The sequence below is a fragment of the Rhopalosiphum maidis genome, chromosome 3, assembly GCF_003676215.2.
Source record: "Rhopalosiphum maidis isolate BTI-1 chromosome 3, ASM367621v3, whole genome shotgun sequence".
NCBI classification, from domain to species: Eukaryota; Metazoa; Arthropoda; class Insecta; order Hemiptera; family Aphididae; genus Rhopalosiphum; species Rhopalosiphum maidis.
In genome coordinates this window covers 11,061,978-11,075,489 of record NC_040879.1, presented here as the reverse complement: position 1 = coordinate 11,075,489, position 13,512 = coordinate 11,061,978, and the positions used below count along the sequence as shown (strand labels likewise).

The window sequence follows — 13,512 nt, the reverse complement described above, 5'->3', positions numbered from 1 at the left end:
AATATTGACTTTCAATAGACTGAATGGTGAACATCAAAGACAACGTCAGATGATCCATGAAAATCTGTAAATAATAATGTGCATTAGTATCGGAAATAGAACAGAAAATAATGTATAATTAGAGTTACAAAAGGCTAAACTTCCAAGATTAGATAAACAATATGATGTATTGGGTTGAATAAAGCAAAAGTGTTTGTACAATAAGAACACGTTACAAATAAAATATATAGTGTTGTCAGACTTCATAAGAAAATAAAATTGGCTTCAAAAATATAACAAAATAGTTAACTAAGAACTCATGTAATGTTTTAAATGACAATAAAGAACATTCCAATGTTAAAAAATATAAATAAATCGTTGACTGCAATAATTTATTAATTGAAATATCAAATAATTTCCCAAAGTTGCAAAAGCCAAAGTCAAGTTTCACTATAAATTTATTATTCAACCAATTTTTAGGAGAATTCCTCACTCAATTTTTACTAAAATCAAAAAATTTATTAAACTCAATTACTTTACTACAGAATGATTGAAAAACAGGATTCACCATTTGTGGTGGTAATATCAGTATAAAACATACAGTGACATTTAAACACTATTTTTTGTGTTACTGCTACTGTATATTTTTAAGAAAACCACATAAGAATCCTTAAGATCTCTAACAAGTTGTTTAGAAAGTTAAATAAAAAGAATGAACATTTGAATGAACCATAATATTAATTGGGTAAAACTTAAAAAAATGAAGAATAATAACGGACCATTGTCCAAGAGTAGCAATAGGTGTTAATTGCAAGATGTTAATGATAATAATTCTTCAAGGAAATGAGAATTCCAAAAAAAATGTTAGCATTACTTATGTGAACAAACCACATCATTTACAATAACTTTGATAACAATAGTTTAAATTAATTTGAAAGATTATAATTGTATGATTAAACAATGCTCACTAAAATTATCTGTGTTAAATTCAAAAATTGATGATAAAACATAATAATAAATTTGACGCCGTATGACTGTAATATTGACTTTCAATAGACTGAATGGTGAACATCAAAGACAACGTCAGATGATCCATGAAAATCTGTAAATAATAATGTGCATTAGTATCGGAAATAGAACAGAAAATAATGCATAATTAGAGTTACAAAAGGCTAAACTTCCAAGATTAGATAAACAATATGATATATTGAGTTGAATAAAGCAAAAGTGTTTGTACAATAAGAACACGTTACAAATAAAATAAATAGTGTTGTCAGAGTTCTGAAGAAAAAAAAATTGGCTTAAAAAATATAACAAAATAGTTAACTAGGAACTCATGTAATGTTTTAAATGACATTAAAGAACATTCCAATGTTAAAAAATATAAATAAATCGTTGACTGCAATAAATTATTAATTGAATAAACTAATAATTTCCCAAAGTTTCAAAAACCAATGTCAAGTTTCACTATGAATTTATTATTCAATCAATTTTTAGGAGAATTCCTCACTCTATTTTTACTAAAATCAAAAAATTTATTAAACTCAATTACTTTTACTTTACTACAGAATGATTGAAAAACAGGATTCACCATTTGTGGTGGTAATATCAGTACAAAACATACAGTGACATTTAAACACTATTTTTTGTGTTACTGCTACTGTATATTTTTAAGAAAACCACATAAGAATCCTTAAGATCTCTAACAAGTTGTTTAGAAAGTTAAATAAAAAGAATGAACATTTGAATGAACCATAATATTAATTGGGTAAAACTTAAAAAAATGAAGAATAATAACAGACCATTGTCCCAGAGTTGCAACAGATGTTAATTGCAAGATGTTAATGATAAAAATTCTTCAAGGAAATGAGAATTCCAAAAAAATTGTTAGCTTTACTTATGTGAACAAACCACATCATTTACAATAACTTTGATAACAATAGTTTAAATTAATTTGAAAGATTATAATTGTATGATTAAACAATGCTCACTAAAATTATCTGTGTTAAATTCACAAATTGATGATAAAACATAATAATAAATTTGACGCCGTATGACTGTAATATTGACTTTCAATAGACTGAATGGTGAACATCAAAGACAACGTCAGATGATCCATGAAAATCTGTAAATAATAATGTGCATTAGTATCGGAAATAGAACAGAAAATAATGCATAATTAGAGTTACAAAAGGCTAAACTTCCAAGATTAGATAAACAATATGATGTATTGGGTTGAATAAAGCAAAAGTGTTTGTACAATAAGAACACGTTACAAATTAAATATATAGTGTTGTCAGACTTCAGAAGAAAATAAAATTGGCTTCAAAAATATAACAAAATAGTTAACTAAGAACTCATGTAATGTTTTAAATGACATTAAAGAACATTCCAATGTTAAAAAATATAAATAAATCGTTGACTGCAATAATTTATTAATTGAATTAACAAATAATTTCCCAAAGTTTCAAAAACCAATGTCAAGTTTCACTATGAATTTATTATTCAATCAATTTTTAGGAGAATTCCTCACTCTATTTTTACTAAAATCAAAAAAGTTATTAAACTCAATTACTTTTACTTTACTACAGAATGATTGAAAAACAGGATTTACCATTTGTGGTGGCAATATCAGTATAAAACATACAGTGACATTTAAACACTATTTTTTGTGTTACTGCTACTGTATATTTTTAAGAAAACCACATAAGAATCCTTAAGATCTCTAACAAGTTGTTTAGAAAGTTAAATAAAAAGAATGAACATTTGAATGAACCATAATATTAATTGGGTAAAACTTAAAAAAATGAAGAATAATAACAGACCATTGTCCCAGAGTTGCAACAGGTGTTAATTGCAAGATGTTAATGATAAAAATTCTTCAAGGAAATGAGAATTCCAAAAAAATTGTTAGCTTTACTTATGTGAACAAACCACATCATTTACAATAACTTTGATAACAATAGTTTAAATTAATTTGAAAGATTATAATTGTATGATTAAACAATGCTCACTAAAATTATCTGTGTTAAATTCACAAATTGATGATAAAACATAATAATAAATTTGACGCCGTATGACTGTAATATTGACTTTCAATAGACTGAATGGTGAACATCAAAGACAACGTCAGATGATCCATGAAAATCTATAAATAATAATGTGCATTAGTATCGGAAATAGAACAGAAAATAATGCATAATTAGAGTTACAAAAGGCTAAACTTCCAAGATTAGATAAACAATATGATGTATTGGGTTGAATAAAGCAAAAGTGTTTGTACACTAAGGACACGTTACAAATAAAATATATAGTGTTGTCAGACTTCAGAAGAAAATAAAATTGGCTTCAAAAATATAACAAAATAGTTAACTAAGAACTCATGTAATGTTTTAAATGACAATAAAGAACATTCCAATGTTAAAAAATATAAATAAATCGTTGACTGCAATAATTTATTAATTGAAATATCAAATAATTTCCCAAAGTTGCAAAAGCCAAAGTCAAGTTTCACTATAAATTTATTATTCAACCAATTTTTAGGAGAATTCCTCACTCAATTTTTACTAAAATCAAAAAATTTATTAAACTCAATTACTTTACTACAGAATGATTGAAAAACAGGATTCACCATTTGTGGTGGTAATATCAGTATAAAACATACAGTGACCTTTAAACACTATTTTTTGTGTTACTGCTACTGTATATTTTTAGGAAAACCACATAAGAATCCTTAAGATCTCTAACAAGTTGTTTAGAAAGTTAAATAAAAAGAATGAACATTTGAATGAACGATAATATTAATTGGGTAAAACTTAAAAAAATGAAGAATAATAACAGACCATTGTCCCAGAGTTGCAATAGGTGTTAATTGCAAGATGTTAATGATAATAATTCTTCAAGGAAATGAGAATTCCAAAAAAATTGTTAGCTTTACTTATGTGAACAAACCACATCCTTTACAATAACTTTGATAACAATAGTTTAAATTAATTTGAAAGATTATAATTGTATGATTAAACAATGCTCACTAAAATTATCTGTGTTAAATTCAAAAATTGATGATAAAACATAATAATAAATTTGACGCCGTATGACTGTAATATTGACTTTCAATAGACTGAATGGTGAACATCAAAGACAACGTCAGATGATCCATGAAAATCTGTAAATAATAATGTGCATTAATATCGGAAATAGAACAGAAAATAATGCATAATTAGAGTTACAAAAGGCTAAACTTCCAAGATTAGATAAACAATATGATGTATTGGGTTGAATAAAGCAAAAGTGTTTGTACAATAAGAACACGTTACAAATAATATATATAGTGTTGTCAGAGTTCTGAAGAAAAAAAAATTGGCTTTAAAAATATAACAAAATAGTTAACTAAGAACTCATGTAATGTTTTCAATGACATTAAAGAACATTCCAATGTTAAAAAATATAAATAAATCGTTGACTGCAATAATTTATTAATTGAAATATCAAATAATTTCCCAAAGTTGCAAAAACCAAAGTCAAGTTTCACTATAAATTTATTATTCAACCAATTTTTAGGAGAATTCCTCACTCAATTTTTACTAAAATCAAAAAATTTATTAAACTCAATTACTTTACTACAGAATGATTGAAAAACAGGATTCACCATTTGTGGTGGTAATATCAGTATAAAACATACAGTGACCTTTAAACACTATTTTTGTGTTACTGCTACTGTATATTTTTAGGAAAACCACATAAGAATCCTTAAGATCTCTAACAAGTTGTTTAGAAAGTTAAATAAAAAGAATGAACATTTGAATGAACCATAATATTAATTGGGTAAAACTTAAAAAAATGAAGAATAATAACAGACCATTGTCCCAGAGTTGCAATAGGTGTTAATTGCAAGATGTTAATGATAATAATTCATCAAGGAAATGAGAATTCCAAAAAAATTGTTAGCTTTACTTATGTGAACAAACCACATCATTTACAATAACTTTGATAACAATAGTTTAAATTAATTTGAAAGATTATAATTGTATGATTAAACAATGCTCACTAAAATTATCTGTGTTAAATTCAAAAATTGATGATAAAACATAATAATAAATTTGACGCCGTATGACTGTAATATTGACTTTCAAGAGACTGAATGGTGAACATCAAAGACAACGTCAGATGATCCATGAAAATCTGTAAATAATAATGTGCATTAGTATCGGAAATAGAACAGAAAATAATGCATAAATAGAGTTACAAAAGGCTAAACTTCCAAGATTAGATAAACAATATGATGTATTGGGTTGAATAAAGCAAAAGTGTTTGTACAATAAGAACACGTTACAAATAAAATATATAGTGTTGTCAGACTTCTGAAGAAAATAAAATTGGCTTCAAAAATATAACAAAATAGTTAACTAAGAACTCATGTAATGTTTTAAATGACATTAAAGAACATTCCAATGTTAAAAAATATAAATAAATCGTTGACTGCAATAATTTATTAATTGAATTAACAATTAATTTCCCAAAGTTTCGAAAACCAATGTCAAGTTTCACTATGAATTTATTATTCAACCAATTTTTAGGAGAATTCCTCACTCTATTTTTATTAAAATCAAAAAATTTATTAAACTCAATTACTTTTACTTTACTACAGAATGATTGAAAAACAGGATTCACCATTTGTGGTGGCAATATCAGTATAAAACATACAGTGACATTTAAACACTATTTTTTGTGTTACTGCTACTGTATATTTTTAGGAAAACCACATAAGAATCCTTAAGATCTCTAACAAGTTATTTAGAAAGTTAAATAAAAAGAATGAACATTTAAGTGAACAATTATATTAATATCGTTAAACTTATAGAACTAGTGAATAACAACCGACTTTTTTCATATAGTTGCAATAAGTGTTTAATGCAGGATGTTAATGATAATAATTCTTTAAGGAATTGTACTATTCAAAAAAGTTTTAGCTTTACCTATGTGAACAAACTAGTGTATTGACAAAAACTCTGATTACTATGCTTACTGAAGTTATCTGTCCATTTCCCGAATTTGATAAGAAGGTATAGTATTCTAAAAAATTCTAATATTGATTATTGACTTTCATTTGTTTAAATGATGCATATCTATGACAACTTTAGATATTCTTTTAAAACCTTAAAATAAGATTATGCATAAGTACTGTTAATTGTACAAAAAAAAATAAGGAAATAAGAATACTATGGCAAAACTAAATTCATTTTTTTACTTGCTATGATATAATCATTTCAATTTCTTCGCATGATGAATAGAAGGTAAACGGCTTATTGAATCGATGCAACGTGAATAAATTATAAGTTGATTTTTTTTTTGAAGTTTTTGACTAAAATTTAATTGCTATGATAATAATTGATAATCAATCTATCACGATTTAAGATAGTATGATTCAATGTTAATATATTATACAGGTTGCCTCATAATCATGTAAACATTGAATAATCCCCGCTTCGTCTATTGTGACTGTGACGTCACCTCTCTTACAAATTTTAAGGCGGCGCATTGTTTTGCATGGCCATCTGTATTATTTTTCGTTCTTTTATATTTTTTAGTCGTTTTTTCACTATATTAATACGATATATTTCGGCGTTGTATACTTGTATGGTAAAGGTGTAACACTTATTTGAATGAATAAGAGTTATGCATTTATTGTTATAATCCTGAGATCTTCGTCAATTTTTAAGTAACTAGTAGCTACTTATAATACAGTATATCTGTATATGAGTATATAATCAGCCCTGAAATCCATCTACACCATTTTTTTACAAAATTAATCGTAATATTCTTTATTTATCATTAATGAAAGATATGCATATTTTCTGTGAGGTGAAATTAACCAATATAACCATTAGTTTTAGTTAATTTAAGAATTTTACTAAATTTATTCAAAAATAGAAATATTTTTTTAACAACATTTCATGGTTACCTTAAATTATTAATATTACACTTTACACTTTCTTATATTATGTACCAAAATATAGTTTTATATATTAGTATATTACTATAAGTACTTTATTTTTTTTTTTGCAAATTGTAAAATTAAGTGTTCATATATAGTTAAGGTTATAATATATTATTGTACAAAAGTTTAATATTAATAATTATTAGGGCACGGATGTTGTAGTAGTAAAAAACCACTAAAATTGATTGCAGTATTGCACTAAAAAATACCGAAAATTGCACTTAAAATATTAAAAATTGCACTAAAAATTACAACATTTCGTTATAATTTATAGATGTTTTATTTTAATTCTGCCAAAAAAATATATTTTTTACATTTTATATTAATGAATATTAACTAATAATCTATGCGTATTCTAAACATATTAAATATTTTAAATTTTAAACCTTATTGCATTGGACTATAAGTGTTTGTTTTAAATTTTCGAATTCGAACGCTCTTCGATTTGGAGCCAATAAGTTCTTATACCTCGAAAAACTTCATTCTACGTCGGTCGATGTAAGTGGAGCGTATTTAAAATAAGCTATATCGTTTATTGTTAAGTCTTCTGGTAAACCATCGAAACATTTTCCTTGACCAGTGAGTATATCATTTATTTTAATAATAGTTTCAAATCCGATATTCTTTTCAATAACTTTCTTGAATTTTTCATGGACTAAAATTCCTATTTCACAAAATATATTTTCTAATTTATTTTGAACATTTTTAATTATTCCAATAGCTTCAACTATCGAAAGTCCTTGATTTTCTAATTTTAAAATCGCGTACGGCAAAAATCCGTAGTTCGAGTGAATAAATACTAAAACGGCTGAAGTTGAAATCTAGGTAAAAATATTTTGTGAAACTTTTATTGAAACAGCTTCGTCAGGATCAAGTTCTTGCACGACACTTTTTACCTCATTAAAATATTTACAATAGTATGAAGCAGCCTCAAGCCATGTGCCCCAGCGTGTGATAATAGGTTGTGGTGGTAATGGTGTACCTGGTACTTTATTTTTAAAAAGAATAGTTCGGCTTGGTGCTTTTAAAAATATTTGTTTAATTTTAGCAATGAGTTTATCTATTTCTGGAAATTTTCCTCGTATGTCTTTTGCAACTCGATGTATACCATGGGCTAAGCCGGTGACGTGGATCATTTTTGAATACAGTGTTTTAATCGTAGTCCCTGCTTTTATATATATGGAGCTGCATCACTAAGAAACAGAAGGACGTCGTCATGACGAATGCCATCGGGCCAAAGAAGGAACATTGATTTATCGAATAATTTTGTTATTCTTGAATAATTTGCTTTATCGAGAATTTCTGTGTTTAATAAATACACTTTTCCGGGTTGGTCTATTTCAAGTGTACCAATCACAACATTAGTCACATATCTTCCATTAACATCTGTGGTCTCATCAATTGAGACCCAAATTTTATTTCCCTTTACATTGTCTCTTATTTTATTTAAAATGTCGGAGTACACCTCATCTACGTAATTTTTGCGTAACATAGAATCACTCGGAATGTCTCTATTCGTATATGTTTCCAAAAATAAACGAAATTCTGAGTTATTAATTTTATGCAACGAAATATTGGCAGATAATATGGCCTTACACAAGTCTTTAGAAAATGATGATTTTTTTGTAAGTGTTGTCACCTTAAGTTGTAATATAGACATTTTGGTGGTATTTTGTCGATTAACCGCCCGCTGATGCTTTGCAGTTTCAATATGGTGTGTAACTGTATACCTCCGTTCAGCATTTACTTTTGTTTCACACAATTTACAGAAAAGTACAGATTCATCACATGAAAACACATTCTCACCAAATTCTAATATGTATTTTTTTAAAACAATAGAATTAGTTGGCCTTATTTTTGGCATATTTACAGAATAATAACAGAACACGATAGCGCAAAATTCACGGAGTGACTGAAGAACAGATTATAAAAGTCAAACAGTCACATTTCACAAAATTATTATCTTCATATTATCAAAATAAAGATAATAAAAATAATAAAGTAATAAATTATTACTATTTACCTATACTGGAAATATTTAAGTATTATCTTATCTATAAAACTGCTGAGTTTCGAATATAGCTAAAATAGTTGTATAAAATGATTAAATTCAACAAAATTGCAATAAAATTGCACTTAAAACTTTTAGATTTGAATTCGTACTTATATGAAACGTATTAAAACTTACTTAGCAATAAATTGCAAAGGTAGAAGAAAAGTTGCAAATGCAACAACATCCGTGCCCTAATAATTATAAATGGCTACAATTAGGTCATCTGTTTTTTAAGTTTTTGAAGCTTGTGATTTGAAGTTGGGGTTTTGCTCTTCTTTTTTGAGTAATTTGTTAGAAATTAGTTTTTAAATGAGTTATGAGTTTTTAATTTACGTTATATTTATTTGCATAACTTGCTAAAAATCTTATCTATTGTAAAAAAACCAACATACGAATACAGATAATGTTCCCACCATTAAGTTTAATAAACTCTAATTTTTAAACTGGCGGAGTTAAACGTGATCTGCTGAGCATAAATTTGCTGTTACACACTTATAAGACGGAGCAACACATGCGAGTGTTGAGTCCTTTTAACTCCAAATAAAAATTTCGTTCTGACTACTGCCTACCGGTTTTTACTTTTGGTTTTAATAAATTGCACCGAAGCGGAAAGTTGAACGAATATTTATACATTCATAGGTCACAAACGGATTACTCAAATAAAATACTGTAAAAGTTACAACTATTTTTTTTTCAATATGATCATAAATTAGCGATTTTGAATTATTTTTTTTTTGTACAAAAACTTATCATAACTTCATGATACGCCTTGTATAGTTAAAAAATGTACATCACACCTGTGAAAAGACAAATCGGTTCTACCAGTATTTTTGGCTTTGCCTGGACCCTGGATAGTAAATAGTTATTGACGTTATTGCATACGGCAACTGCACAAGGCACAACATTAACCACCTTTATATTTCGGGATTGTCATTAAAACCAACTAATTTATTATACAAAACAACAAAATCTCAATAATAACATTTTTTATGTTGTATACCAGGAGCATAAAAAATCACACCACAGTGTAAATAAACCTGTAAAAAAGCGTGTAATTATACGTGCTATAACAAGCAAACAATTTTGTACGACGGGTGACATCACGGCACAATTTCCCCCACTCACATTTTGTCGGAATATCAAAAAACATGAATTTGACTACCTATTCTACGGGGTATCCTGATATGATCGTTCGTGAAATTGGGTTTTACTTTTTAAATTTATTATAACAAACTTCAAATTATAGTTATTTTTAATATTTAAATACAAATACAAATATATCATTAAAAACATTTAAACATTAATGAATCTTCATTTTCAATTCATTTAATTGTGTAATGGCATCTTTTTATGATTTAGAGTAGGGAGAGCAATTTAATTAATTATAGAGGTTTAGTGAGGTTTATTAACCACTGATCTATAACTTATTACTTATAGCTTTTTGTTTGTAACTTTCCCCGTAAAACTTATCTTTCAATTCTTTGAATTGAATCTACTAGTTGATCTGTAGGCTCCGGTGATCAGGCTTTCTGTAGACGTACATATTTTCTAACAGCACCTCCATCTGACATATCCATCAGTCCTCTGTCTGAAGTATCGAAATTTGTGCTCATTCACTACTAACGAATCACTCCCATTTTCCGAAGTAATATGACGAATTTGGCATAAATGCAGTTTAGCTCACAAACGATATTTTGGAATTTTTTTTTTTTTTAAATGTGTGTTTTTGCATCCTCAATTTTATGGTACTTTCTAAAAAAGCCGGTTGAACTTATTTTGGATGTTATGGTCTAAAAACTTCAAAATACTCATTTTTTTTTTTAAAATCGTGTTTTTGAATTTAAAATACAAAAAATTTAAGTTTTAAGATTTTTTTTTTTTAAATGATTGTATTTATATGCTCAACATGTTAGTGGAATCAGAATTTACCTATCGTTCTTACTTTTAATGTTATTGTTAACAACCCACATACAACTGAATTATAAAGTTATTTCAAACATTAGCATATTTGAGAAACTCAAAATTGATTTTTTGGACTTTTTTTTTTCATTCAATGAGTAATAACATAAATTAGTTTTTGGTGAAATCAAAATATCAAAATACTCCGAAAAAATTCTGTTTTTGAATATTAAATTAAAAATATATGTTATCATTCAAAAAAGTAAATACCTAAAAAATTATAATGATAAAAAAGATATCTTCAAAAACATCAATGCATTTTGAAATAATGTGTGTTGTTTGATAAAAGGATTGTCCTGTATAATGTTATAGGTAATACGTATATTACTTACGTGCGCCCGTGCATCAATTATGTTATGAATTAAACAATAATTGAATAATATGATTGAAATAAAGAATAAACAAGATATCAGTCATTTAGTTTTGTATAATTGATCTTATCGATGTTATTAATATTGTTATTTCTTAAAATTATTTTTATTTATTTTTATATCGTTATTTCAAAACTAGTGACTTCTTACGTACTTTGCTATTAACATACATTTTTATATTTTTGTATTTATTATTACTATAATTACTATAATTATTAGCATGTTATTATTTTATCTCTACTGATACTCAAGCACTGGACACGATAAGAAGAAGGAGTTCTCTACTGAACAGGTAATAAATTAGTTATTGTAGGTATTATGATAGTCGAAATTAATATAATAAGAGTAAGTTTTAAATAGTACGAGTATATTTAATCATAAATACAAACTAACTGTTAATTATTTTTGAAATATAAATTTTTACAAAAAAAAAAAAAGAAAAAAGAAAGATACATTATAGTAATATATAATTCATACGTATTTTATATTCTTTTCATATCCAAGTGATGGATATTTTTGGGTAGCATACTTCTAACGTTTCAGCTGTTGTTGTTGGCGGTGTTGGTTTTGGCGTTGTTGTTGTTGTTGTTGTTGTTGTTAAAATTTTATATTCGCGACGGCTTGTATAAATCAATACAACATCAGTGTTAGTTCTGTAAATAATAATATAAGTAAGTTCCTCACAGATAACTGATTAAATAGCTTTTAGCTAACAAATAAACACAGATACTCCCCCGTAAAAAATTAAAATTAATTACATACAACACGTACATTAGATATCCATAACTACATATAAGATATCTTCAATTTTATATACACTATATTTAGATTTATTTACTCTTCATGTTATACACTATATATTTTTAAAAAAGCTGCACGCTTTCGTATTTCAGATTTTGCGGGAATTTCATCATCAAGTGGATTACCACAATGCAACGATTTCCAAACTTTTTAGTTGTGCGGACCACCAATTTTTTAAATAAAATGTTAGGCTCACTAACTTAATATACGGCTAAAGAATGTAGACACATTAATACAAATCGACGCCTAGCTGTTTACGTATACTGAATATAAAGGTACATAATGTGAATATATGTCAGTATTTAGCATTAATAGTAGAGTAATTACCTATTGATTAAAAATTAATTAATCTAACCAGAAGTATAGACGTTTATAATATAATATAAAAATATCTATGTAGATCCAATAGTATAAAAAAACGTACCAACTCTTGATTTAGACCCTCGACCAGCGTCTGTGTGCATGAGTTGGTAAATAAAGAATTATGTTTAATTATTACAAACGAAAAACTATTCTATGCGGATACATTAGGATGAACTTTATTTCTTAGGCTATGCTAATATTTTGTAATGTATTTATTTTACTTTTAGTAGCTATTTTTTATTTTGGTAATATAGTAGATCAAATTGAATCAACAATCAATAAATGTTGTCAAAATAATTTGAATATTTGACAGATATTGGTATAAGTATAAACTTTGTTAGTACCTAGTTCAATTAGGTAGGTATAAATTAATTTAGGAAAACACGAAACAGTTAAATAGTATAAATGAGTAGGTGTATTTATAGACCTTAGAACTATAATATTAATGCATAAAAATGGAATTTAATTTAGAATATATACTTCTCTAGGTCACTATGACAATACTCCTGCATATATAAAGGTGTACAAGCATTCTTGCAACAATCATCTACAATGCCTCGTCGAATGCTAAGATGCCGTCTACCTGAAACAAAAAAAGTACCTAAATTAAAGTACTAGAAAATTGATTGTGTTATATTAACAATTTAAATTATTTGAAGAAAATAGAAAACGAACTAATTTTTCCATGACTAAAAAATAATGGTGTAATTTCTTACACATTATTTTTATTTAACCACACACGTTTAAAATTTCTTAAATGACTCTTAAATAGAAAAACATTTTATTTTCATTATATAATATTTACTTTTAAAAAATTTTAAAATTATTTTATATGTATTTGATAAATTTTAAATAACGTTTAGTACTTAGACACAATAATTTAGAATTGTAATATAGATAATTAAAATAATATTAAGCGACTTGCATTTTTCAACAAACGTTTGTTTATATTATTAGTATTTTCTAGGTATTTTATAATTTTCAAAATA

At 26.3% G+C, this 13,512-nt stretch overlaps 1 long non-coding RNA gene across 1 annotated transcript; it reads right to left on the bottom strand.

The window, feature by feature from the left end:
* Window positions 1-2,085, bottom strand: LOC113560236. The gene is made up of 3 exons (XR_003406099.1): window positions 1,971-2,085; window positions 948-1,081; window positions 1-64 (listed from the first exon to the last, which is right to left on the bottom strand). It is a non-coding gene; the product is annotated as an uncharacterized LOC113560236 (long non-coding RNA).
* Between the last annotated feature and the right edge of the window lie 11,427 nt (window positions 2,086-13,512).